Source organism: Equus przewalskii, chromosome 13 (genome assembly GCF_037783145.1).
Source record: "Equus przewalskii isolate Varuska chromosome 13, EquPr2, whole genome shotgun sequence".
Taxonomy (NCBI): domain Eukaryota; kingdom Metazoa; phylum Chordata; class Mammalia; order Perissodactyla; family Equidae; genus Equus; species Equus przewalskii.
In genome coordinates this window covers 35,754,759-35,782,500 of record NC_091843.1, presented here as the reverse complement: position 1 = coordinate 35,782,500, position 27,742 = coordinate 35,754,759, and the positions used below count along the sequence as shown (strand labels likewise).

The following is a 27,742-nucleotide window of genomic DNA, read 5'->3' as shown; positions in this document are numbered from 1 at the left end:
ATCTGTTTGCTTTGACTGAGTAGGTGTTTTGTCATTATTGTGTATATGAGATGTACTTGTATTGTTCATAATATATTTTTTTTATTATGTGTAGAAAGATTTTAAAAACTAACGTGCAGCAATTTCCAGTGAACCTGTACTTGGACATCAGGTAGTGAGTCTATTTGTGGTCACTAGCACTGTCTCCTAAACTTGTAAGAGATCTGAAGCTATCCTTTGATTTTTGCCAGTGCTATTAACTTATGTAGACCTGTTAAAAAGCAGAGCAACACAATTATAGTTATCCTACTGAGCCATGGATTCTGAGTTTCATTTTAAAAGTGAAAGCCAAGTTGGTGTATGTAAAGGATTTCCATGTAGCTGTGGTGCTAGTTATTACTGGCTACATTATATGCTAAGTGTATTTGTGTTCCCCAAGTGTACAAGCCTTCTATCAAAAGTATGTTCTATAACTCATATATTCAAGGTGTAGGGTATGAAAATGCAAAGCTTAGGAGAGCACTTTACCAAGCTGGTGTCCTCCAAACTGAAATTGTTTGTAACGATAGTCTTTCACAGGTTTTCATTTAAAGATGTTCGTGTGCTTTTAATTGACAACTAACTTTTTGCTGCTGTATAGTAAAATATTAATATATTTTTATCATTAAACTGCTGCATGACTATCATCTTTGAGTGAAGAGAAAATGTTATAAAAAAAGATGCCTTAAACAGTACATTTTGGTTTGGAATTCTGTAGAAAGTATTTTGGTTAAAAAAAAAAGGTCTTGTCTGACATAGAGTTCTGGGGATGGAATTGTTTCTTGGCAAATCCAGCCATATAGATCTAACTGCTGTATGTAGAAGACACCACCTGTAGGAGCTGGAAGGTATCAGTGCTTCTCACATTGTAAAGCATTGGCCTAGGAAGGTAAACAGTTGTCTTTTTGAAGGATTTTTTTTTTTCTGCTGGTTCTTTGGGTTTTGATTTGATATTTTTAAGCTCCCTGGTTGAGTGTGTTGTCTTTGTTTTTGAGATCTACTGTACGTGTTGAATAACAAGCTATTTCCATTGTACTGTGCATTTTCCCATTAAATTGTTTGCTTTTAATATTCATACAATGTTAAATATGAGGTGACCGTACAATAGTTAGGAGTTTCTTTACTTACAAAATCACTGGAAATGATTAAATTGCTTTTCCCCCGTCCCCCAAGGTGCATTTTTCTTATTTCCATATAGTAAAGTTGAGCTCTTACAGTGCATAATGTGACATTTGGAATGCTTATCAACTGCATGTAAACATTAATAACCTGCACTTTTTTGTCTTAAGGTTTGTTGAGCTGTTTCGTTCACTGTACTTTAACTGTGATATGGAAAAGACTGCATTATCTGTGCTGTTACTAGTTAGGAAAGAGAATTGCTTTGATTTTGTCTCTTGTTTACTATAGCTTCTTAAAGTTAAGCCTTGTACTACAGGTTGTTGGAGTACTCCTAGATCAGTGTTTCGTAGTAGCCAGCAATAAGTAGTGCAAGTCAACAAAAACACAGCAAACTTAGGCAAAGTGTCCTTTCTTTGAGATGCGAGTTCTTTCATGAGGTTTTCTTTAGGGTCAGTTACCTAAAGTGAAGCCTTTCTTATCTATAGACTTCAGATTCTGCTTGGAATCCTACCGGATCAAGAAGCACATGCATTGTGCAATTGTCTTTACACTATAACAGTTAAACACAATCTTACTAAGATTTTGAAACCAGTGTCTAATTTATGGTCAGTGGGTTTGAAAAGAAATCCACATGCAAATCTTTTAAGACTTAAGAGGTGATCGTAGAAAAGACTAAGCGACTGTAAAGATGCTCATTTTTGCATCTCACTTTACCTCCCCAAGCGCCCTCCCAACTTTCCCTTCCCTCTCCTGTTTCATCCTTTCCCCGCCTTTCCCCCCAGGTGCTCGGTACTTTACCAAGGTTCTGTATCTCAGTGTTTTATGTTGGAGTTTTTCCTTGTTTTTATTTTGCTAGTTAGTAGACCCTGTTTGTGCTGAAACAAAAAAGGAAATGGTATATTTGACCATATGTGTTATTCATAGAAGACAGTATGATCAAATGTGCCAAAAACAAGCAAACAAAACCCAATTCCTGACAAGTATGCCTTATTTTAATGATCTGCTTTGTCTTACAGTTAAGGTCCAAGAGCTTGGTTAAACTACGTTAATTGCCTAAGTATAAAAGAAAACTTGAAATGCATTGCAATATTGACGTTCTTTAAAATGAGAGACACTGTCAAGTAATTTAATCCAGAGATCAGCCACCAGATTTGAAATGCCCATATATGTGTGTGTGTTTGGTGTTGTTCGTTTTTTTCTTTTAAATCACCAAATCTTTTTTTAAGCTACTTTTTATTTGTGCCTCCTATTTATCATGCTGATGTTAGAAGCAGCAGTCATCCAGCCACAGAGGGAGCTAAAGTTAACTAACCAGAACTGTAGAAATCATTATACATGCCTTTGACAACAAAGGAAGTCCATAAGAAAAGCCATGTTGGCTTTTCCTCCAGTAGATAAAGATTGGAGGTAGATGAATATTTGCCAAATGGAAAAAAAAGACAATGCGAGTCAGGAAAGACAAACTTTTCCAGCTTCTCAAAAGCCATGGAGAGTACAAACCAAAACCAACAGGAAATAAAAAAACCTTGAAAGTCTCACTTTCTAGTTGTCCTATGCAGGGGTTGAAATTTGACTCAAAGTGGAAAATATATGAATGTGTTTTTAGGTCTTCATATCTAGAGATGGATAACTCCCAATTTGATTTTTCAGGTCATGGAGAAAGCTGCTAGTAATTTTAACCCCTGCCTAAAGAAGACAGATAATTTCATTTGGGAGCAAATACTTATTGCCTTGAAAAATAGCACTGTAATAGCCTATGATAATTAGTTGTAGAATAACCTTTATCCCTTTTAAACTATGCAAATTATTAAGTGTAAATTAGGACTCAATTAAAGATAGTTGATTATATTGCAATCAGATGGCATTTACAAACTTAACTGGAGCATATACAAATAAAATCTATTAGTCTAAGAGTTTTGTATGCTAACAGAAGAATATAATTTAGCTACCTATTCTAAAAATGGTGAATATTATTAATATTGTATAATAGGACTGGGAAGACTGCCTCCTTTTTTGAAGAGAGAGAGATTAAGGATTTTTATAATTGTTTTTCATCAAATTTTAATATTTTTGTCAAATTTTTAGGTATTTAATTTGTAAAACAGTTTGCTTTGTACTGGCATACAGAAAATAGGGTATTGATTTTAAACTTTTTGAAGCCAAGTGATCAAGTACATTTGTAATAAAAGTCAATGGATATATATCAGTTGTACTCACTGTTTTCATTTCTTATTAATATAGGAATGCTGTACATTTTCTGCAGGAAAAGTGAACTAAATTTGGGTGGAAGGGAGGGGAAAAGATAAGTATGTTGATAATAATCTGGGTGGGTACCATGGCCCAAGCACTTTACATAATCTTTAAGTCAGTTAAGATTTGGTATATTAAAAAAGACGCATATGTCAAATTTTTTCTTCCTGTTTTCTTATGGAATTTGATGTTTGTGGGGGTTATCTCATTCATTATTTCTGTGCTTTAATATTTTGTATTTGGCACTGTTAAAACTTTCTAAACTAATACATTTTTCTTTTATGACATTTTGGGTTATCTGCCAGCCATGGTGACCCCACCATGGGCATGATTATTTTTCTCTCTCACACATGGTTCACCCTCTCTGCCTCAATATTCCCACTCATTTTTTCGTGTTACTGATACACACACACACACACACACACACACACACACGCATACATTTCCAGATGATTTTAGAATGGGGATTTCTGAAACTGTTGCTCTGGTGGCTTTCATAGCTCCACAATTCATTTTGTTTTACATGTGAACATACTTTTAAGATTTTCCCCCCATAAAATGTGAGATACCAAATCTAATGACTTTTTTCCCTATTCAGAGTCTTTTCAATATCAGAATGAGATTCTGCTTTCTATGTAAAAAGATGCTAAAATAAAGGAATCTTTAGCAACTTAAGTTTGGAACAACTGGTGATAACTCTGAGTATAACATTTATAGTTGACTATCCCTAAATTTGAATATCTTAATAATTTGGAAGATATATACTTCCCCATGAGAGTGGAATGAATAGGAAAGAAAATTTATCAGAATTACTTAAGTGAATAAATTCTCTGAAGTTATTTGTGCAAAGTCGTCTGTTAAAGTTTATCTTTTTAAATCATACATTATTATATTTCTGGTTTTTTTCATTGCAAGCTAACTGAATTTATATGAAGTACAGTATAAAACTGAAGTGATCACTGCTATTACTATTTTCACCTAGCAGCATTGATTACTATAGAGAATTTTCAATATATTTTTAAGAACAGCTGATTTTAATATTTGAGGAGTTATTTGATCCTAAAACAAAACATAAATTTAAGGCCTAGGCCATTTTAATACGCTCTTTTTGAACAGAAATTTCATTATTATGGGCTAAGTGAAGATCATTTAAACTACTAGCATGAGTCAGGTAGAATTTCATGATGCAAGAACAACCAGGTGAAAACTGAAAGATATGATTGGTTTCAAGCCAACAGTTGTCGTCTTTCAGCTGCTAAACTGGCTACTGAGTTTTGATGTTGAATGGTCTAGGCAATTTATGTCTTTAGGAAAGTTGAGTATGGCAAAGGTCACTTGTTAGAAACATTTTTCTTAAAAAAGAATTTTATAGGTGTTCATTTATTTTTATTTTGTCCCCATATTACGTTTGGTATTTATTTTCTTTCTTTTTTTTATTTTTCCTGATGTGCTTTGCTTTTGTGGAAAATTGTCTTGTTTGATAGGTAGAAACGTGGTGGTGATCCTCTGTGTAAAATAAAGTTACTTCTTACAGACCAGGAATATTTTACTCATTTTGGAATCGCACGCTTTTTCATTTTCATGAATACATACTTTATTTTGATGATTATTAGTAATTATTTTTGTAGCGTTTCGTGGGAAAAATTTAAACTGAAGGGTTTAATTTTCTTGATTTAGGGTGTACTTTAATAGTTCAAGAGGCCTCCAAGTTCAAGGACCAAACCTTTATATTCTAGAATTTTGAGAAACATGTAAATACTCTTTTTAGCATGTCTTTTGGTCTAAGCTAGATTAACACAGAAGGATCCTAGGAGGACTTGAGAAAAGATGTCCTTATTGTGAAGTGGCAGTCAAACCTATGGGACAGATGTCTTTTTGTATTCACCTTGAGTAGGCTCAAACAGTGATGGCCATCAGCTAATGAATTATTAGCCTCATGTTGGGATTGGGTCAGATTCCCATTCAGCTAGAGTGGATTGGCAATTTCCAGTGCAGGTAGCTGTTGGTGGCATTTGACCTACCTCCCTACCGTGTACATCTGGCATTTCTTTCTCCCATCCTCCTTTTCCCTTGTTTCTCTCTCCTTCTTTCTTCTTCTCCTTGCCATAGGCCTGCCAGTGGCACTCAAAATTAACCCCCTTAAGAGGAAAGTGAAGAAATTGCTGACTCCTGCCTTAGAACATGGCTAACTGATCCCAGAAAGATTTCTGTAGTATAAGGTAATTGGGCAGTTTTTTCTGACTGCCGTTTTCCCTGTAGTGAAGTTGGCAGTTTGAAGGGCATCGACATTTTTTGTTAAGAAATTTGTGAATTGAAGAGAGTAAGAAGTATGTGTACTTTAGGTAGGTTACTATGGACTGAGACTTACTAGTTTGGAAATTTGAGAGCAGAAAGGGGAGAGCTGTTTAATGTGTTTGTGAATGGGAGTGTGGGAGGTAAATAAGGGAATGATTTGGAGGTAAAGTTGGAGAAGTTTTTATTGGAGGTAGGGAAAGATGCTAAGGTGGAATCTTAAATGAGAGTTGTTTGCTGAAGACAATGACGTTTATCTTCACTGAGGAAGTTTCAGTAAAGCCAGAGAAAATGGGTCCCTTCTTGGTTATGAGAAAGCTGTTGGTCTGTAGCTAGATGTTATAATAATGATCCATTATACAAATCTGTTTTCAGATGTAGGGTGTTTGCTTTTCTGGACAAATTAAGTAGCACAATTATGGAATGGCAACTTTTCTGGTCAAGGCAAGTTGGTGCTGGGGACTTACTACTTTGAAGGAAAAAAGAGAACGCTTTAAACTCTTTCACAGTTATCATTTTTAAACTATCAGACATATTTATCATACAGACTGTCTATTCTCCTGGGCATGTGTTACCGTGTAGTTTCCCTTTACTTTTCAAAATCGTCCTTAGATCAAATAATTTGATTTTGCAGTCCGCAAAGATCCATATTATGCCTCGCTTTTACAGAACCTTGAGCCTTTGGTCCACATGAATTTCTTAGAAGAGGATTATAAACCAAGTGAAAACACTACATTGCAATTTAGGTATCTTTTCTATTTCTTTTACATTTACAATCGTAGCAACCATTTATCATTGTGGACCTTATGATACCCTCAATACTACTATATTTCTGAAATTAGACAACATACCTCCCCAAACTTAAATTTCTGTTTGTTTTCCCCGCTTTCTCTGTTCTCTTAAAATTATGGAATTCCCAAAATTCACTGGTGGCAGATGTTAATAATATAATTTGGTACATCTTGGAAGTTCTTATGTCCTTTGTAGGGTGAACTGATGGTGTTCAGATTTCTGTTTCCAGTATCCCAGGAGTATTTTAAATTATTTAAGATAAAGAATTGCTATAATATTTCTGTTTAAAGCTACATAATTCAAGTATATTTGGATTTACTCTGTTTTCTGGTTTAGTATGGACGTATTCTCAGTGACTTTGACAGATTACTATCATGTGTCATTCTACCCAAATCTGTATACATTAGTGATAAAATCTCCTTAAAGATAGTTTAAAAAGAGGTTCTGATTTTGTATTTGAAGGTAATTTTTTTAAACAAATGTCGAGTTCATTAACAATAGCAGAATTATTTTTATTATAACATTTTGTAGAGTTGGCACTTAGTATGATTTTCACATTTTATTGTGTATCTGATTTTAAATGATAATACAGTTGCTGTACTATAACTTGTTTATGTCAGTGCAGAACCTTCTTAAAGAGCCCCTCCTCCCCTTAGGAACTGTTTTAAAAGAAGTGAATTCCCAAACCTGTGTCAAGAACCAGTGATTTAAATGACTGTGAGACAAGTCTTTGAAAGACTTCCTTGAGTCTAGTCAATGGAGATAAATGATAGCCCATTTCCATGCTGCATACAGTTGTTAGGGTTTATAACGTTGTCAATATGTAAAGTGCAAAAGCAGGAAAGACTATGTAAAATTGCCTATAAAATTTTCCAGTTTTCATTATTTGCACTATTTATCTTTGCACTTGATTTTTTGAAAGTTAAGACTAGTCACTTTCACTTTTGTTTCTAGTCTTTTCTAATTTCTTACAGAATTGTGTTTTCAATATCCCACCCAAAGCAAAACTTATATGCAATTAAATATGCTTTATAAGTCCGAGAAAATATTTCTTAGTGTTAGCTATGTAGGACAAAAGTTTGTTTTGATAAAATGTTTAATATGGGCCTTTATTTGCCAAGAAAATCCTTTGTAAATGTGAGCTTTATTAAACTATTTGAATAGATGAAGTGAAAGCTTAGGATAAGAAAAAATACACACACACACACACACACACACGCACACACACACACACACACACTATATATATATATAATGATGTCTTTGAGATCCAACTTCCAGCCTGACATGGCCTGGTTTTGGACTGTTGATTTGTTTTCACTGAAGTCAATGAGATTTGAGTCTAGCTGGGTATTGGCTTAAAAAGCTGGAAGAGAAGTGGGTGGCAAGTGGCAGCTCCCTCTTTCATGTAGTTTTCCATAGTGCATAGTGCTCATAGAGTTTCCTCATGGTCTATGTGATATAACTAGTATTGGAATAATTATATTAAATGATATTCCTTTTTGGAATTTAAGGTTGACTCACTTTTTGAGGTGGGGAGGGTGGCAAGGGATAAGAGACTTTATTTTAACTAGAGGCATTCTTACAACCTCAAGATGTACTCTAGAAAGAATAGGAGAACAAAAAGTGTACCTGTGAACATATTTTTTATCTTAGTGAGATTGTACAACACAGTTAGTGTTCAGAACCGCAAAAAAAAAAAAAAAAAAGAAAATAAAGGTTGACAGTTTTGTCAATAGAACAGAGATGTGTTTTGGCTAAAATTATTTTTTGTAAGTTTTTTAATTATTTCATTTTATATTCCCTTTCCCATAGCCTTTTAGGCGCTTCATACTTAAAACCAACAAGTGAGAGGCCTCTCTTCAGGTCTAGTTTATTTTTGGAATGCCTGAGTGTGTTTCTAGATGGGGAGGTGGTGTTTTAATTCTTGACATGTTCTTCTCAGCATGTTTTGCTAGTCATTTTGGCTCTTATGTTTGCATATTCTGTTTAAAATTCAGTGATGTGTTTGAAATGAGAAAGTCTTCTATGACACGGCGTGAATGTTTGTGGCCAGACTCTATTGTGGAACATTTTGGCTTTGTTTTTAATTTGGGTAGAAAGTTAAACTTTCGTTGTTCGGGTTTTGGGTTTATCTAGTGGAATTGTGCCCGGTAGTTGTCTAAATATGGACCAATTTTGGGAAATGAAGGTTGACAGATTTGTATCTGACTCTAGATAATCCTTTACTCAAAATCATAAAGGCTTACATCATTAGAGTTGTCTTAAGTTTTATGTTGTCAAATCTTTAAATGTGGATAATGATCAGAATTATATCTATGAATTTCCTTTGGGAAAAGAGAAAAATTCAGTCTCTAAACCTTTTCTTGGAGACTAAGTTTACCATATATGGAAAATGAAAAAATTTTAGAAAGTGGCTTTGATTATTTTTTAATGGAGTTTAATCAGCTTAATTAATTATTTTTCCTAGTCTGAAGCACTTATTTCCCAAATGTGAATAAAGGGAAAAGATCAGCAATTTGGCCCTTTTTTTTCAAGGCCATTTTTAGTTTTCTGCCCCCATTTTCCAATCCTGCTATAAAATAAATTACGGGTATCCTTCTAAGTCCCTGTAACCCCTTTTGGGGTCACAGATACCTTTGATAATCTGATGAAAGTGATGGACCCTCTCCCCAGAAAAAAAATGCACATACACAGATAATTTTACATACAACCTCAGGGGCATCATGCATCTTCTGAAACCCAAGTTAAGGATCTCTGCTCTAAACAAACCCTATAGAGAAAACTTTAATGCAATTCCTTGATAAAATTAGGAACTAACTATTGGCATAAAACATTTCAGATTGGAATTATTGTTAGATGGTGGCCCCTACTAGCAAAATATGACATTGCAACCAGCTTTGTTAGACATTATAACATCCAGACAAAAGGAAAAAGAAGCAAAGTTCTGAGAGCTATTTATAAGGAGTCAGGGCATCTCTAGACATGGGAGCCATTCCTGGTTCAAGGCAGGAGTCAGGGTACCTGACAGCTTCTAGCAGGGTAGAATTTGATAAACCACAATGCTCAGGATGCCAAGGGGTTAGCCATTATCTTAACCCCTTCCTCACCAAAAGATTTTAGTCTTGTCTATTGGGAAACAAGATGTCACTAGGAAAACAAAAAAATTTGCCTTACACCTTTGCTGGAACACATCAGTTTGGTGATGTATGGGACACCAGTATTATTTTTGAGAAGGTACATAAAACCAAAGTAAATTATTCTCTATGTAGAACATTATTTACTAGTAACATTTGTTTGGATGTATTAGCTTTGACAATTTTTACCAGTAAATATTGGTTTTATTTAAAACTGGGAATCCAGTTGATATATCTGTCCTTTCCCCCATGTAAAGCATAGTTTACAGATTTATGCATACTTTTTACTTTTCTTTCTTGATGCCATGGAGTGGGGTGGGTGGGGTGGGGGGATCCCTGAGTCAACAACTGACAAAATGTCTTCTCCAAATTTAAAAATTGAGAAGCAGCACTTTAAGTCTAACTCTACACCATTTTAGTGCATGTATTAGTTTTAATAATGATTTTTAGTGCATGCCTTTGGGCTTATTCAAAAGTGTACAATAGGAAAGTATATTTCCTTTCTTAGAAAGGAGATGTTTTTCTACTTTGCAACATGTGATTACAAAAATCTTCCTCTGTGGGAAGATTAACCATGTATTGAACTACTGAAAAGTATATATTTTTAGATATACAGAAGGAATCTACATGGAGCAGCATTCAGACCTATATAGAAGTCATAGCATTCTGTATAGGACCAAAAAGGAAATAACATTAAACACTTAAACAGACTTTGTTAGGTAGAAATACCTTTAGATCTTGCAGTGACTTCCAAAAAGAAAATGCCACAGAAGTTTGCTGAAAACTTTTGTTGTTTGAATTTTCTCTGTCAGTGTATTTAGCCCAAATACAACAGCTTTGGGTTAACACATATATAGGAATCAAAAAAACAAAGCTAACTAAATAGATCATTCTGATTTGCCAATCCAGCTTGACTGAAATAAGTAAACTAATCACTTCCAACATGAAAAACTGTTCAACTCCTTTAAGGTTTTAACCTAATAACCTTGGCTGATGTGGGAAGACTCCCACTTTGATTTCTGACCTGACAGTGAAGATTCATGCTTCACATGATTTCACACCTGACAGTGTCTGTTTAAGGAGCTATGGTACAGTTTGCTAATTCAATCCCAGATACCTGTTGATTACCTGTGAGATCTAGAGTCCAAAGTAGCCAGCAGCTGTATGCCTGAGTGCTCTGTGCCCATCAGATCTCTTAAAGTAAGCAGGGTTGGGACAGGTCACAGCTCAGATGAGTGACCTCAGGTGCTGTGGACAGCCCCAGATTCAAGTTGTATCTGCTTTCTTGGGAGTCATCACTGAACTAATGTCCCACATGGTGTTACTTACTGTAGATGCTCTCTCTTGGAGGAGGCCCAAGAGCACACATCCTAATCGCTTGTGGTACTCAGAGAGGGGGTGCTAACTCTGATGCCCTGGCCAAATTCCACTTTAGGGATGTGGGTCTTCTTCTTGCCATTCTAATTGGAAATGTGCATCGCTTCCCATTTTCCCTGTTGATCTCAGTGCAAACTGCACTAGTCTGTTTCTTTGCCCTGGTCCCAAGTCTCTAAGATGCTGGTGTGTATTATATGGGCCAAATTCATGCCTTGTCCTAATGTACAAGAGTTGGTGAATGAGTGAATTCTATGTCAAAGTGCTGTATAGTTGGAGAGTAAACTCTTGTGATGCTTTGGGGATGAAATTGGCCCTCTTTTAGCATAAGTTGGGGAATGTGCACTGGCCAGAGGCTTCCAGCCATGAGGTGTGAGCTGAAACCTATTTTCCCTCTTTTCTTATAGCATGTTGAGAAAATCTGTTGGGTTTTCAGCAGTCAGGGAAGGCCGGAGTTCTGCAGCTTTAATCTGGGTAACTGAGGCTGGTTTGAGCAAGACTTTGGTTAATTAACTGGGTTCTCAGATGCCACAGACTCCGTGAAAAGTCACCATTATTTTCAATGGTTGTGATAGAATTTCCCTCAGTAGCCATTATTTTAAGATTATATTGCAGAGTTGCTTTATTTGAGCTTTTTGTGTATACACAATCCCAAACTGGAAGAAATAATAATTTAAAAAAAAGGAATCCTGCTGTGAAAGGTATATATTACTCTAGATTTTTCTTACTGTAAATATTGTAAGATTGTAATACTGTCGATATTTTATTAACCAACAAATGTTAATCTATGTGAATTCAGACTTATTTTAAATGTGCTTCTTATTTACTGTGTGTGGTCCCTGTTGCTGACAGTATTAAGTTATATTCTGATGTAAGATTAACTTTATTAAAGAATGTAAACATTAATGTTTCCTTATGGGAAAACAAATAAAGTATAAAGAAGACAATTCTTTTCATTAAAATATACTGTGTATTTACACTTGCTAGACCCAGCACCACTTATAAATTTAGTACACTGTTCAGAATTTTAGTTAACACAGCTGACATGGTTGTGCTCTGTTTGAAAGTCTAAGAGTAGGTATTGTTGGAATATAAACAGTTTGTATTTGTCTGCTGTGAATCATAATCTTGAAATTTCTAATTGTTTGTAAAATTTTTATAGTAAAACATTTTAATGACAATTTAAAAATTTATCTTCTCTAAAGAATGGTCAAAACAATATCCTTTCAGAAATAGAATTGTTCTTTAATATCTTTCCAAAATAACTTTGGTTAAATGGACCAGATGGATATTAGTTAAAATTTAGGACAAAGTTGTGATATTCTTTGAGTTTACAAGTTAATCCTTATTGGAGATGTGCCAATTATACAGTAGAATATCATTAATTTGCACTGTTTGGGGACCCCATTAAGAGTGCTGAATTTTGCCAACTAAGAAGTAAGCAAATGCAATTTAAAAAGTAAATTTGAGCATTCTGTATTAAATCTGTGCAGTTATTATCACATGAAGAAGCGCAGTGTGTCGGGCTGTAATATAACCATACTTGCTGTCATGTTCTCCCATCTCAGTGCTGGGAACTCACCATGTGGAAACCAAGCAAATGTGTTGTGCATCAGCCGGCTTGAGTTTGTTCAATATCAAAGCTGAAACTAGCGAGGTCTGCTGTACTGCTTATTGAAGTATTGTGATTCTTTTAGGCATTGATTCTTACAAAATATATACTGTAACAGTATACTTTGTACAGATTTAAATTTTATTTGAAAAAAATGAAATAAAGTAGGCAAAAAAATAAAGATGTTTATTTTTCATGTGACTATATAAACAGATCAGTCTTTTGTTTCAATGCCTTTGGTTGTGGGGGGCGGATCTGGTTGCTCTTGGATTTTTTTTTTTATAGATGGAAACCATTTTTAGGACTCAGAAGCAGGTATATTTGCCTGTTCATTAATTGCCTGCAAGTATTCAGTGTGCTCTTTCACACTGGAAAACTCTATTTTCTATTTTATTTTAAAACAATTTGTTTATTTTTAAAGATTTTATGTGAATGGCTTCCCTATCTTGCTTCTTGAGTCAGTGTTAAAAATTCTCTGATGGTATGACGGTTAACCTAGCCATCACAATTGAAGAGGAAGAGAAACTTTTCCCGTAGATCATGCCTGTTTCCCATCGAAGGTTCTTTTGCTTTCTGTCATTTTAAATTTGAAGTTGGTTTGGGGTAATGGAAGGGTTACAAAAGAGTACATGACAAAAGATAAAGAGAATCCTCTGCAGAAAATAGAGGTTGTGCTTGAAAATAAGATCCTTTCAAAAGTGCTTTTCTAGTGAATGGAGTGGTAGACAGTGAATGCAGTTACCAATTAAAATGTGGCACAGGAGTGAGCCTTCAGAATAGTGTTAATAAGACCCTCTCATAAAAGATTAGATTATCTGACCAAAAAGAACCATCCCAGTTTTGGTCTCTAACTCAAAAACCGGCAGAGGCCTTAGGTGTATGGTATTTTCCTCAACTTTTAGAAGTGGAGTTGGAAGTTTTATTTGTGGCTTTCTCCTCATTTTATCTTTGTGATGCTTTCACTTACCTTTAGGCTGGATTATGAGAAGGCTTGGAACAAGTAGTTGCAGGAACGAGATTCCTGCAAAAATCACACTATGGAAAAATTTTCAGTATTATTTAAATGTGTATGACAGTGATTATATTCTAAAAACTGATGCATGGACATAGAAATATCATAAGTTAACAGTATCACAGTTCCAAGCTTCCCTGGGTGAATCCCAAAAAAGTTTTGTTGTTGTTGTTATTGTTCTATATTTTTTTCTTGCTAAAATGGCCTTCCTTTGTAGAGAACAGCAGATTAGCTGTTGTATTGCAGCTACCTGTTCGACTAGCTTCCGCATCTGACAACCACCAACTCCAGTAAAAATAAAGCATAAACTTTGCTGTATGAAAACTTAAAGCTGAGAGTGCCACCATTTTGGGGAGGTTGGCGGGGTGCTAAGAAACTCTGGTTTTCCCTGAGGTCTGCAGTGCCTCTGATTTTGCAGGCCACAGAGAGGACAGATGGTTACTTCCTGAAGAGGAGACCAGATTCTCCTCTTTCCCCTCTCCTCAAGGTGGGATCAGACGAACCCCTGAGTCCCTCTCCAAAAAGAGGGCTCTCTGGAACAGGAGCTTGTGATGGAAACTCTAGCTATGATTTTGGGTGGGTTTAAGGGAGTGAAAAGCCAGAAGCCAGGCCCCTTCCCAACTGTCCCTGTGGCCTTAATCTTTTAAAGACTCCAAATGGGACAATGATTAAATATGCCCTGTGGTCATTTTGGAGAGCAAGAGGTGAAGTTCTACTGCAGGGCTACAGGGGGAACATCCTAGACTTGGGATAGGTCTGAACTAGAGGGCAGGGCTTGTAGGGCCACGGACACCTCTCAAGAAAGGGGCCCAGCATGTTCAACAGAACTGTGTGTCATTTGTATTTAGCTTTTTCTTTTCTAAAGTGATATAATTGGCAATCTCTTCCCACCCCCACCTCCAATGGATGTTAACTTTTATTTAACCATGTGGTATGTCATTTACTTTGGCTCTTTTGCATGGTTTTTAGAAATCTCTTTGTTCCCACTTCCACTAACAATTTCTTTCTAAGCAGACAGGACTTTTTGACTTGCGATACTGAGTTTTGGAAGAGGTTCTGTTCATTCAGGATCAGAGGAAAGAGAGAGCCTTTTTTTCAGTATTTGACTGCTTGCTCACCTCTCAGGGCCAGCACACCACCACTGCTTTCATTTCAGCACCATCCCCCACACTTCTGGAACTTGAGGAGGAGGCACTTTTTCTTTTTCCCTGAAAATGGGGATTCTACCTTAATACTGCAAATCTCCGGAATGTTTCCAATAATGTCATTCCCATTTTCCTACCAACATTGATCTTCATTCATTTTGATTTGTCCAAATCAGGCCATTTGGCACTCAGATTGGCAATGAGAAAATGTCACAAAACAGACTCACTGAATGTTGCAATGTTTAAAAGAGCAGGATACCCCCACCTTATAGCCAGCAGGGTTGTCCAATTAACCCCACCATCCTAGGAATCCTGACTCGCCCTGCATGACCAGCTCACACCTCAGACCTTCCTCGGGGAGCAGGAGTTTCTCCGTCAGCCTCCTGGGGCGATCGGCAGCAGCTCCAACCTAGCTCCGCTTTCTCTTTCTGTCTCTGGCAGTGATACGAACGGTGGGTCTGTACTGCCACCCTCCTAAATTTTCCTAAGCCCACCACTTTTTATTTTTTTAAACTAATGTTGAGTGCCTAAAATATGCAAGGCACCAAGCTAAATGTTTTATCAAGGTTATTTCATTTAATTCTTACTACAACTCTATGAGATAGGCACTACTATTACCCCCATTTTACAGAAGAGGAAACTAAAGCACAGAGAGATTAAGTAACAAGCCCTGGGTTACAGAGTCAGAATTCAAGTCACGAGTTGTGTCAGGCTGATGCCAAAGCACACACTTGGTCTCAGTCACTCTAGTGTATTGCCTTCCCCGTGATGTTCTGCCTCCTCTTCCCCTGACTTATAGGATCTCCCTGACTTTGACATTGCCTCACCTCGGGATGTATTTAGCTGGATGGCAAAGTCAATGTTCCCTGTAGTGAAGGAGGATTTCTCTGTATAGCTCAGAAGCCACACTTCCTGTTCTGAAGGTTGATTCATGAATGAATCCACATTTTCATTTCTCCCTACCCTTTCATGGGGGAATGACTTACTCAGAGCAGGTCTGAGGAAAGCTGGCAAACGGCCCTTCCAGGCCTCTCTCCACTGCTGTTGTTTAAAGTAAGCACAGCCCTGAGTACTATTCCTGCCTCTTCCCGCCCTCACCACAATGACCTGATCAAAGGGCTCTGTGAATGAAGCTCTTGAATTCTGTCTAGTGGAGTTGTCAATTTCTTTCTTTTTTCCAGATTATACCCCCCAGCAGACACCCTATCTTTCTTATAGCAGACCTCCTATCTGGGCCCATTTAACTTCAGTTATAGGCTCAAAAAGGATCAGGAGGCAGTCTCTAGGAGAGGTTCTGGGTCTGCCCAGATTCCCAAAACCTCACTATTCCAATAATTGGCCCAGTAATTGGATCAGCTAGGGCCAGCCTTGTAGTTTCCAGCTCAGAGTTTTGCATGGGCTTTTACATTTCTGAAGGCACTTTCCTGCGTCCTCTAAAATGCTATTTCCCAGATGCTTCCTGACCTCTTAGGGGAGGTCCAGATTCTGTCACTCTCCAGGGGCTTCTTCCAAAAATAAAATATGAAATTCTTTGGGACTTAGGGGTAGTTTAGAGGGCTGTGGCATCTGTTAGAACTCTTATCTGAAAAGGGAAGATCATAATTTGAACTGGAACCCTTTGTATCCGCTAAAGCAGTGATTCTCAAAGTGTAGCCCCTGGATGAAGAGCATTAGCATCCCCTTGGAAATTGATAGAAATGCAAATTCTTGGGCTTCACTCCAGACTGAACTGAATCAGAGCCTGCTGGAGCCCAGCAATCCCTATTGTAATAAGCTCTCCAGGTTATTCTGATGCACATTGAAGTGTAAGAAGCACTGTCTCCAAAGCAAAGGTTCTTTATCTCTTTTGGAGTCATAGGTTTGAGTGTGAGGGAAGCTTGGGGCCCTCTCACCTGCCTCACAGACCCCCCTAAGGTCCAAGTGAAGAATCCCTGCTCTGGAACTTAGAGCATATCCATCTCTCTCTGACTTCTACTCTCTCAATACCACTTCTGCAAGGAGGGGTGACCGTATACTCCCTGTTTGTTCTTTCATCTGTGTACTGTCAGTTGTCGCTGAGAGTGGGCCCCAGACAGCACAGAGAAAGGAGCTTGCTGCTCCCTGTATGTGCTGCAACTGTAGCCCAGAGCCTCTAGATGAAAACCAAATGCTCAGGCATGGGGCATCAGGCCAGGAGCCTGAGACCCAATAGAAAAGTGATTCCTTCTCTGGAGCTGGGAGCTCTGTGTCAGAGCAGAACTGCTAAAAACTGCTGAACTTCCTGTTACAGTCCTGGCTGGAACATGTTGACTGCAGCTAGAGCTTTGTCAATGGCAAGTCCTGGTTATGCCTGTTGTCCCTGATTAATTGTTTGTAGCACCCCTGTTCACTTGCACAGGTATCCTGGTTTGAATGACAAAATATATGGTCACTCATTTTCTCACCTAACAACCTTCTCACTGGTCTTCATATTGCCATTTGTTTTTTGTCTTTGCTGAGGAAGATTCACGCTGAGCTAACATCTGCTGCCAATTTTCCTCTTTCTTTGTATGTAAGCCGCCATCATAGCATGGCCACTAACAGATGAGTGGTGTAGGTCCACGCCCAGGAACTGAACCCAGCCACCAAAGCAGAGCATGCCAAACTTAACCACTAGGCCACTGGGGCTGGCCCTCCATATTGCCACTTTTGCCCCCTGCAGTCCCTTCTCCACACAGCAGCTAGCTTGTACATATGGTTACAAGGGCTTATGATGTGGCCCGGGCCAACTCTCTGGTTTTCTCTCCTTCCTTTCACCTCCTTGTTCATTTCTCTTAAGCTATACTGGTCATCTTTCTGTATCTTGAATGCATGGAGCCCATTGCTACCTAAGGATGTCTTTGCTCTTCCCTCTGCCAGGAATGTACTTCCCTCTAGATAGATCCTTGCATGGCTGGTCCTTTTTCATAATCAGGCCTCCGCTTTTATGTTCTCACTTCAAAGAGGCCTCCTCTGACCACCCGAACTCAAGTGCCCCCTCCAGTCGCTCTCCCTTACTGCTGTTTTGTTTCAGTTTTCTTCCTAGTGCTTATCACTGTCCAGAATTGTCTTTTCTGTCTTTTTCTGTCAATGGGCAAACACTGTGAGGGCAGGACTCACTAAGGCATCCCCAGTGCCCAGACAAGGGTGACACACAGCAGACATTCAACAAACATCTCTTAGCTAAGTGACTGGACTCCAATGAATCCAGACCACTTCTGAGAGTCAGCTGTGCTTCTGGGGCTGACGTACTCATCCAATTTGAATGCGAGTACTTTTGTTCTGTTTTATCTCACCTCTGGCCCACAGGTGGTATAGGACAGAGACCCTGAATATGAGATGATTTTCTCTGCCTGCTGCCAACCCCCCTTAGTTTCTTGCACCTCCTATGGGCCTCAGCACCTCCTGTCCCTGTTTCATCTCCAGATGAGGCGCTGGGAAAAGGAGAGTAGCCCAGGACTCAACAGATAGCTGAATGCCTGCTCTGCCTCCAACTGCCCCCCACAGCACCCACCGTTGGTTGGGCTCTAGCCTTTTAGCATGCACTTGGGGGCCCTTTGGCCACTAAGTGTATGATGGGCAGCGTTCTTCTGGGCTTTTCCCTTGATGATCTGGGCACTCACTCTCCTTGGAATCCACTAGTTGAGGGAAGGGAGGAGACTAGCTATCTGAGGAGTGATATGTCCTATTTCCAGATGCTGAGGAGTAGGAGGTGTCTAGAGAAGAATGGCCTCCATTGGGCACCAACATCATTGGTTACATTTCACCAAATCCTGCCTCTTCTACTCTCTGTTGCTTGGCCATCCCCCAATTTTTAAAATGGGAATGGTGACAACTAAACTCCCTCCCCTCAACAATTTTCCAGGGAAGAAGTGAAAAAAAGCCTTCTTCCTTGATTCTAAACCTGAGGAAGAAATGAGGCTCCTGATTTTAAAATAAATTTAGGCTCCAGGATAAATTTAGCGCTATGGAGTATGGACTCAAATAGCAAAGTCATACAGAGATAGGAAATAGAGTTTGAGGGTTTCCAACCAACTCTCCATAAAGTGAGTCCCTGATGAGAACCAGGCTGCTGCATGGTGGGCAGAGGATGGAGATGGGGAAGCAAGGACTTGGAAACCAGTCCATCACTCCAGAGGATTTCCGAGGCCTTTGTCTGTACCCTGGTCTTGTGGGAAGGAGCATGAACGTGGAAGTTAAAAGTATTAGGTTTGATATCAGGCCTAGATGCAAATCTAGGCTTTGTCACCACCAGCTCTGTGCCCTTAAGCACCTCTGGTTAGCCTCTTCAACTCTTCACTTTCCTCATCTGTAAATGGGATAAGAGTGCCTACCTCATTTGATTGTTGGGAAGATTCAATGAAATAATTTATGTCAAGAGCTTATAGCATGTTCTTGGCACAGAATAATGTTTAATAAATGCTATCATCATCATTATCCTTGTTGTTATTATTATTATTGGGAAAAAGGGAGACAAATGTGGAACTTCAGTAGTCAATAAGAGCACTGCCTCCAGCAGCCTCTGCATTCCAGGTAGAGGACCCATGAAAAGAGCGGATGCCGCTCTAGAATGATCTGCTAATCTGCATTTAGCTGAAGGGAGGGGGACCCATTCTGGCCCCCCCATTTCAGCTTTGGGCCTACCGTCATATCTTTCTCTTGCCATCCCAAGGAGGATTCAGTCGGTGGCTTTCTCTTCATAGGCTTAGTTGTATACTGGACCAGATTTAGTTTTGGTTTGTCACTTACTGTCTCTGTTCCATGCCTGGGGTGTCTGAGGTTTTCTGGTGGTGGTGGTGGAGAGTGTTCTTTTGAAAAACAAAATGTGGTCTCAATGTAGCGACTGTTTCCTTCTGGCTACAGGCAACAGGGACTTTGCCATCTGCCAAGGGTGTGGGATGACTAGAGGTCAGTGCTGAATATTAATTCACCTGTTGGACATCTAAGATAGCAGTTAATCAGCCCTGGGAAAAAGCTCTTGCGTAAGAAAAGGAGTGATTTACCTTTGGCAGAAATTCTTAAGCTGGGGCTCTTGAGGATATGTAAAGCTCCTGAAATTTTACACAAGATTATACCTGTATGTGCAATGGATATTTTTCTGAGAAGAGGATCCATAGTTTTCTTCTATGAAGAAACTCTCAAGCGATGTCACAGCCCAAATGGGTTCAGAATCACTGGTCCTGATCTGACAGTAGAATAGAACTCTCCTTTCTGGGGTCTTTAAGAGGCTGCATCCTTCAGCCTGGCTATCAGCAGGACTGCTAGTGAAAAGGGATTAGAAGCAGGGTTACTTAGGCTTCGGAGAAAAAGAGCTACTCTCCTTGTTGGACCTGTGTTGGCTGATTGGAGCCTGCCATATCCATTTGGGAAGCTGGGAGTTTTGAGCTAGCTAAATATGCCCTATTTTCCCTGAAATTTGGTTGCAATATTATAAGGCACTCTAAACTACCATATTTTGTGCCGTATGGGTTGAGTGGTGTGGTGTCATCTCAAAGGTGGGGGGCAGGGTTGGGTGACTTTACTAGGTGTGTGTTGGTGATAGTAATGGTGGTGAATGTGGGGTCTCTTTATGTTGCCCTCATTTGAATACTTGGTACATAGTTGATACTCAGCCAGCTTGTGCATTGGTATGGAATTGTTTCCTTTCCTTTTGGAGACATTAAATCTAAGCTCCATAGTCCGTTTTTCAGTTTCCCAGGCGCTGGTGGCTTCTCCTTACCCCTGTGGCATCCTTTCATGAGGGGTTAGGTGCCTTGGTCTTGTCCTCAGCTATGGATATTTACTCCTTACTCCTCACCCTACATATCCTGAAAGATATTTCTGAAAGCCAACTTGGGGCCTGTGAGGTTGTTTGGTGCTTCTGGGAATATGATTCCATCATTGAGGCTGTGCTCCAGTTTGGCCAGTCCTGGTACTGTCTCCTGTTTTTCTCAATACCCCTCATTCCTTGTTTCAGCTTCTTGTTCATGTTAGAAAATGGCATCTACCTCTATCTCTCTTGCTGAGAACTTTCTCCCTCCTCTCAAACCCCAAGTCCATGTGCTCAACCCAACTTACTGAGTGGTGTCAGAGTGCCACAGAGGTTTCCTAAGATTTCATTGTCTTCCTACCTGGGTGAGGCAAGCACACTTTGAGCTCAGAGTCAGCTCACAAGTGGGAAGTATGGGCTGAGAGTAGCTGAGCACAGGGATGACCTGGGCTCCCCCAAGAGCAGGGCCTGATCTCCTTAGGGTGAATTGGCTGACAAAGGCTCCGTGAGACAAGAGTTTCACTTTGCTTTGGGGGCTTTGAGTCGGAGTGTTCTCCAGACATGAAACAGAGTCAAGTTTCCAGGACATCGGCCTCTGATCTGGAGCCATCAGACCATGCACAGCCCCTCAGCCTTGGTATCTTTTTGCCAATAACATAAGCACATCCACTGTCACTGCCTCTGGGGTTCTGGGCAGGGGCCATTATCCCAGGACTGCCTTGATCCACACAGAGCTGAGGGGTCGCATGGAGGTAATTAAAGCCCACACAGTGTGACATTTTCTCTGCATGCTCTTCCAAAGAGCTCTCTATGCAAGAAAAATGAGGCCTTGGGATGAGCTGCCTGAACCACATCCACTCTGTGAAAGATGGACCTAAGGACTGGGGACCGTGATGTCCGTCAGAGAGGCAGCCCTTCCTCCCACTCCTCACCCAGAGCCAGCAAAACTGTTTCTACTCCTTCCATCTTGCTTCACCATCTCTTCTCCTGTGCCCTGCTCCTCTTAACCCATTCATTTTGAGCTGGCTCTTTAATAATCATGACTTGACTTATCTGTAGATGATAGGGCTCTGGGGATGAGGAACAATGGAGGGTAGCCACCCCTGGTCTTTATTTGCTTCCTCCTGAACCTTGACTTCTGAGTAAGAATTGGGAGGGAAAAGACAGGTCTCCAAGGCCAACTGGTGTCACAGTGTGCTTCCAGGAAAAAAGAGCCAACCCTCAGTCCAGGCAGACTGGTCCTTTTAACCTTATTAATGGTCTCTTGGGTTATACAGAGGCTTTTTATCTTGATCAAATGTATCGGTCGTCTCCTTTATGGCTGTGTATTTTATGGCTTTTAAAGGTTTCCCTACCCCCAGATAATAAATATATTTTCCTATATTTTTTTGTATTTCTTTTATAGTCATGTTTCTAGCTCTTTAATCCATCTGGAATTTATTTTCATATATGGTGTGAGATAGGTATATAACTTTCTTTTTTACAGAGGGTCACATGCTGTCCAGAATTATTTATTCTGTAGGTATCCACTCCCCAGTGACGTGAAATAGTACTCTTCTCATATTCAAAACTCCCGTAAATACATATCACTGTTTCTGGATTCTCTATTCCTTTGTGTTGAACCTTTTAATATTGTACTACTACCAAACCATTTTAATTGTTTAGCTTTGAGTTTTGTTTTGATACAATGTATATTCTCCTTTGTTTTTTCCCCCAAAAAATTGTTTTGTTATTCTTACATATTTTTTCGTTCCAGATGTACTTTCCAATCCCAGCTTGTCAAGTTTCTTTTAACAAGTCCTATTAGGATTTTGTTTGAGATTTTATTGATTATGTAAATTAAGTTGGGAGAGAGTTGATATTTTTACAATATGGAGTCTTCTCATCCAGAAACAGAACGTCTCAGTTATGTTCTTAAAGGCCTCCAGGGGAGACATTCTCTCTTCTGACTCCTGCAGTCCCTCAGCATCCCTTGGCTGGTGCCATGAGCCACCAGAACCTTGTATTGCCAGGCCCTCTGATTGTAGCTTACCCATTCCCTCTTCTCACCCAGAGATGGATGAAACACTTGAGGTTTTGTTCAGGACTTCTGAGCTTTATCTTTCCAAGACCCAAAAGAACTCCAAGGTGATTGTCCCATCTCTTTTATCCCCTGTCTTTACACCCCATCCCCAGAAACTCCCTTCTCATCTTGCTCCCTTAGGAATTCCAAAATATCTAATCTGGAGTAGGACAGCTTAATGTTTTCTTTGGTCTTGACTTCCCTGAGAATCTGATTGGCCTGAAATACAACTTCTCATTCTGACCCTCTCTGTTTTTACATTTTTCTGTGTCATTTGTAAGCTTCATCCAGACAAGATGATCGCTTGGAAGGAGAGGAGAGCTCACAGGATATTCGAGGGAATAGCAATGTTAGTGATTCTATGCCAACTGCTGGCACTAAAGGCAAGAGCTTATTATCACAGATTTGCCAACAGGTGCCAATCTATGACTCTGCTCACCAGCCTGAACTCCATAGGGTGTCTAGGCATTCCTAGCCATTTTTGATCTCTGATTCCTGTTATGCACACCAGCCTCAAGAGGCAGGCTGCTAGGTCAAGCTGACTGCCAAAGGTCCAGGGGCAAACAAGAAGGCCCTAGCCCTTCTGCTCAGATCTCTTTCAGGGACAGCAGCATCCAGCTGTTGTATTGCCAGTATGAAAGCCAAAAAGGCCAGAACTAAAGTTGTGTGACTTCTCAGACCAGGTGTGGCAGCCAGGAAGTAGGAAAACTGGAGCCCGACCCCAGGTCCAAGTCTCCACCTCACCCCCAGAATCGCCGAATGTGCTTTAAGGCCAGGCACAATAGCGATACAAAGACATAAGCAGTTTGCCCAAAGTATTTGCATATACACCTGAGTACTCAGAAAGGCCACAGAGTCCCGACACCCAGACATACTTTGCCCAGCCATGTTCCTTTCCTGTTTCTGCATCTACGTGGCTCTCTCTGTATCACCTCCTCCTGTTACCAGTTTCTTCTGGGGCCAGGTCAGCACAAGTTATCACTAAAATATCCCCTGTGGCCTTGACAAATCTTCACCTGCTGCTTATCCAAGGGATAAGATTTCAGGGTAAGGACTGTGGAATTTGTTGCAGTGATTGGAAAGTTTCACTAACATAAGACTATTACAGAAAATGATTCCTAGACATTTGTGTTTCAAAGGACAGAATGAGCCACTCCAGCACAGTGAACCAATTTCAGGGACAGGAAGTCTGCCGCGGTGACTGAAAAGTGCTGGTAACACAAACAGTTACAGTCTGATTCCTCAAGATCTTGCTTCCAAACACAATATACTCCAAAGGATTTTCCCTGGCCACTCCCCACCTCACCCCTCAAGTTGCTCAAGGGCCAGCCAGCCACTCAGTTTTACATGTCTAAATCTAAAATCAAAGTCCCAGGCAGGGAGAGGGATTGTCACAAGTAATTGCAACATCCCACAAGAATTTGTTTGAGAGTCAAAAGGACCCAAACCTGGGCCTTCTCCAAAGCTTGCAAGTCTGAGCTTTTTGAGAACCACATTTGATCTGTTCCAATGTGTTAATTGTAAATGTTTGTCTTGTGTCTGCTTGGCAGCTCTAGGGGACTCTGCAGGGCTCCTGTGGCCCACCATAGTGACAGGTGCAGCTTCTGCTAGGAAAGGACAGAGTGGGGAGATGCCTTCTGTGAGCCACAGGCCCCAGAATTGACCTTAACTTTCTGAGCCATGTTTCAAACACTAGCCCAGGGGAGAAGGAGGGACGAGGGCTCTGAGGGGTGAGGGCTCCTAGGTGGCTCCAGGGAGGGACTTGGATGGGAGGGGAAGGGGCATCGGCATGCTGCCACACTGTTGCATCCTTTCTCAGCAACTCACACATTCACTCCACCCTTGCCCCTGCCCTTACCTTATCTCTTTTATTCTTACTTCTTAACTTCATGACATTATTTTGATGTGATGTTCCCTCTTTTTCCATATAGAAATAGTCACCTTCAAAGTGACAACTTAGGACTCAAACACAGTAGCTACTCTATGTCTCAAGACAGCCCAGCATTATTGGGGGATACAGTTGGTTGTTATGAACCAGATATGATCATCATCAGCATCATCATCATAGAATAGTTACCATTTACCAAGCCCCTACTTTGTGCACAGCCCCATTGTGAGGCTGACGTTCCTGTTTCCCTATTTGACAGAGTAGGGCCAGACCTGATGAGGACAAGTGGCCTGCGCTGGGTCTCCCAGTTGGTCAGAGCGGGAGTTGGGCCTCCAGAGGGCCTGGGACATTGCTATGGTTCATTTTCTTCAGGAAGGAGAAGAAGGAAGCAGAGCCCAGTGAGGTACCTGCCCTCCTCAGCAGTCTGAAACTGCCAGGCACAATTGGAAGGGGTTTTCACAGCATGTCTTTCTTGGGCCGCAGGTCTCCCATAGCTGACCCAGGACCATTGGGACATGACACCTCAGGGATGGGAATGGAGTGGGGCGGAGCATTCCTGTCTTGGTTCCTTAGAGAACTCTCATGTCATTGTGGGCATGCGGGACCCAGTGGGCATGTGACCCCCTCCTCCCTCCTCCCAGTTCTGCAGAACTTCACAGGTGAGGCTTTCTCTGAGAGGCCCTAGCTTCAAAGAAGGAAAAGAGAGCCAGAGCAGGCCAAGGTAGATTTCTACTTGAAGGCTGACAGTCCTACTGTCCCTCAGCCCAATTTCTTTGTAGCGCAGCCTAATGTCTTTCTGTCCCCTCTGCTGATTTACATGGCAGGTTTATTTAATTAGCCAGAGGTGCGTCAAAGTGCTGCTTGTCCTCGGAGTTAATTAATATTTACTGAGCCACCACACAGTGAGTGACGCCAAGACTGGACTGTGTCCTCTATATCAGCTTAGGGAACAAACGTCAACCCCTTGTGCCTGGCTGGGATTGGGAACTGAAACCAGTCAAAGGGTAGGGATGATGGGCCTCCAAGCTACTGTAAGGAGCAAATGAGGTCATGCACCTAACGTGCTTACCACATGTGATGCCTGGCTCATAGCAGGGGCTTAGAAATTGATAGCTCTGTTTGTAAATTTTAAAAAGGAGTTGCAGGGAAAGGTGGTTGAGGGACCATGTTCCCCTCTGGGGTATGTTCCAAGGAAGAGACAGGTAATGGTAGCAGATGCTGCAGGGGACCCAAACCCTCAGGCACACTCATATAAGCATCACTCATGAAAAAATGAGGCATGCTTCTCCCTATTTTCACCAGGCCTCTTGTAGAAATGGGAGAAAGTTGGAGTGGCTGACCCTGAAGGCATTCAAGCAGAGCATGAGTAAATGGAAGGTCTCCTTTAGCTGTGATTTGATTGCAAAGGAACACTGGCCTATGTGGTCCATGCTAGGCCAGGACCCTTCTCCTCCTTCCCTCACCCTTGTCCCTGCACATATCAGAACCCCACCCTACTCTTAACTCCAGAAAATTTTTGACCCTGGCCCTTCTTCATAATGGCACTTCCTTGGGCCCTCTCCTGTGGAGTGACCTGACAAAGCCATCACTGTGGCAGAATTTCATGACAGTGTTTGCCCTCTCCTTCTGCCGTCTCCAGGGCTGCCATGCCTGACAAACATCTTACAGCCTGCCCTGTCTGACTGCCGGGCTTCAGGGGAGCCCCATTTCCCAAAGCCCTCTTTTTGGTTACTGGCTCTGGACAGCTGGTCCCTGACTCTCCCAGCTCATCTGGGCAGCCTTGGTCCTCCCTGTGGAAGTGCCAGAATAGCCAGTGCCTGAACATCTGGGCTCTTCAGTCTTGGTCTGCCAGGCTTGACCCCATGGCCCCATTATAGCCTGCCCCAGAGTCAGTTTGGGAGGTTACCATTAAGCAGCCCTCTGGAAGCCGAGACCAAGTGGGAAGACATGCTACTGAGACAAGACCTGATGAGCGGTCTGTCTCCAGCTGCCAGCAAGATGGCTTTTCTAAGTCAAAGGCTGAGGCAAGATACCAGCAGCCCCAAGATCTGAACAGATTTGGGCAGAAGGGTACGATGAGGCCTAAAAGTTTCTTTCTGGGTTTGCCACATCTTCTGAATGAAGTCAGAGGCTGGGTGGGAAGGGGTCTCCCCAATTACGTGAGATGACTTTGGTAAGGAAAAGGGAATGGGAAATGGGGCAGAAACTGACACAGCCAGACTGTCGACTACAGCTAGCTCTGGTAGCTGAGGTTCAAAGGCCCCTGCGTCCCCTGCTGGCCCCTCAAACCAGCTCCTGCCCTTCCACTTCCTCCTCCCCAGGAGGCAGCTTGGTCCTTCCCTCTTGTTCCAGTGCTGCTTCATCTGCCCCCTCCTCACCTCACTCCTTTTAATCTTTTCACCTTGGACCTAGCCTGCAGCTGCTTCCTCTCTCCTTTCCATATAACCTAGGTTTCCTCCTTCCTGACAAAAACCTTTGTCTGACCAAGCTTTTTTTTTTTTTGATAGTTTTTTTTTTTAAGATTTTATTTATTTATTTTTCCTTTTTCTCCCCAAAACCCCCGGTACATAGTTGTATATTCTTCGTTGTGGGTCCTTCTAGTTGTGGCATGTGGAACGCCGCCTCAGCGTGGTTTGATGAGCAGTGCCATGTCCGCGCCCAGGATTCAAACCAACGAAACACTGGGCCACCTGCAGCGGAGCGTGCGAACTTAACCATTCGGCCGCGGGACCAGCCCCTTTTTGATAGTTTTTTGACCAAACGTCTTGAAGAAGCCCTAGTTTCCCGCATACACACACGCCCCTCAGAACTGTGCAAGTGGCAGCCTGCCTCAGCCAGCACCTCAGAGCAGACTCTGCTGCTGCTTCCCAGAGGGGCTTCCAGCCTCCAGTTCTTCCTTCTCCCTCTGTCTCACCCACTGCAGAGCCAAACTTTACAGAGCCCCTGGGTTTGGCCCCCCTAGGTCTCCCACACCAACCCTCCACTCCACTCCAGACTGGACTGGGAATATCTACTGTCTCCCTTTCTTTCTCTCTCTCTCCCGCTCCCTCTCCCCCTCCCTTTCCACTTCCAATCCAAATCCAGTCCACTTGGCAAATTCTAATGGCTCCAGTGTTCACACTCCAGCCCGTCCCCACCATGCCCTCCCCTGAGGCTCCTGCTGCCAGACCACTTGCTGTGCCAATAGTCTCCTGAGAATGTTTGTCTTCTGAGATTGGAAGCACCCAGAGGGCAAGGACTTTTACTTCCCACAAATCCTACAGTCTGCTAGGCTCGCTGTGGGCACTCGGACCCT

General features: G+C 41.1%; 1 protein-coding gene across 5 annotated transcripts in view; it reads left to right on the top strand.

The window, feature by feature from the left end:
• Positions 1-27,742, top strand: part of PURA (purine rich element binding protein A) — an 81,873-nt gene that overhangs the window by 8,776 nt on the left and 45,355 nt on the right. For 4 of the 5 annotated variants that reach the window (XM_070570694.1, XM_070570692.1, XM_070570693.1 and 1 more), the window contains exon 2: positions 1-3,338. This exon is cut by the window's left edge and continues 2,045 nt beyond it. The exons of the other annotated variant lie outside the window; for it this stretch is intronic. The gene's annotated coding sequence lies outside the window, so the exon portion shown is untranslated. Of the gene's footprint in view, positions 3,339-27,742 lie in introns of those variants that run through there. 5 annotated transcript variants of the gene reach the window in all.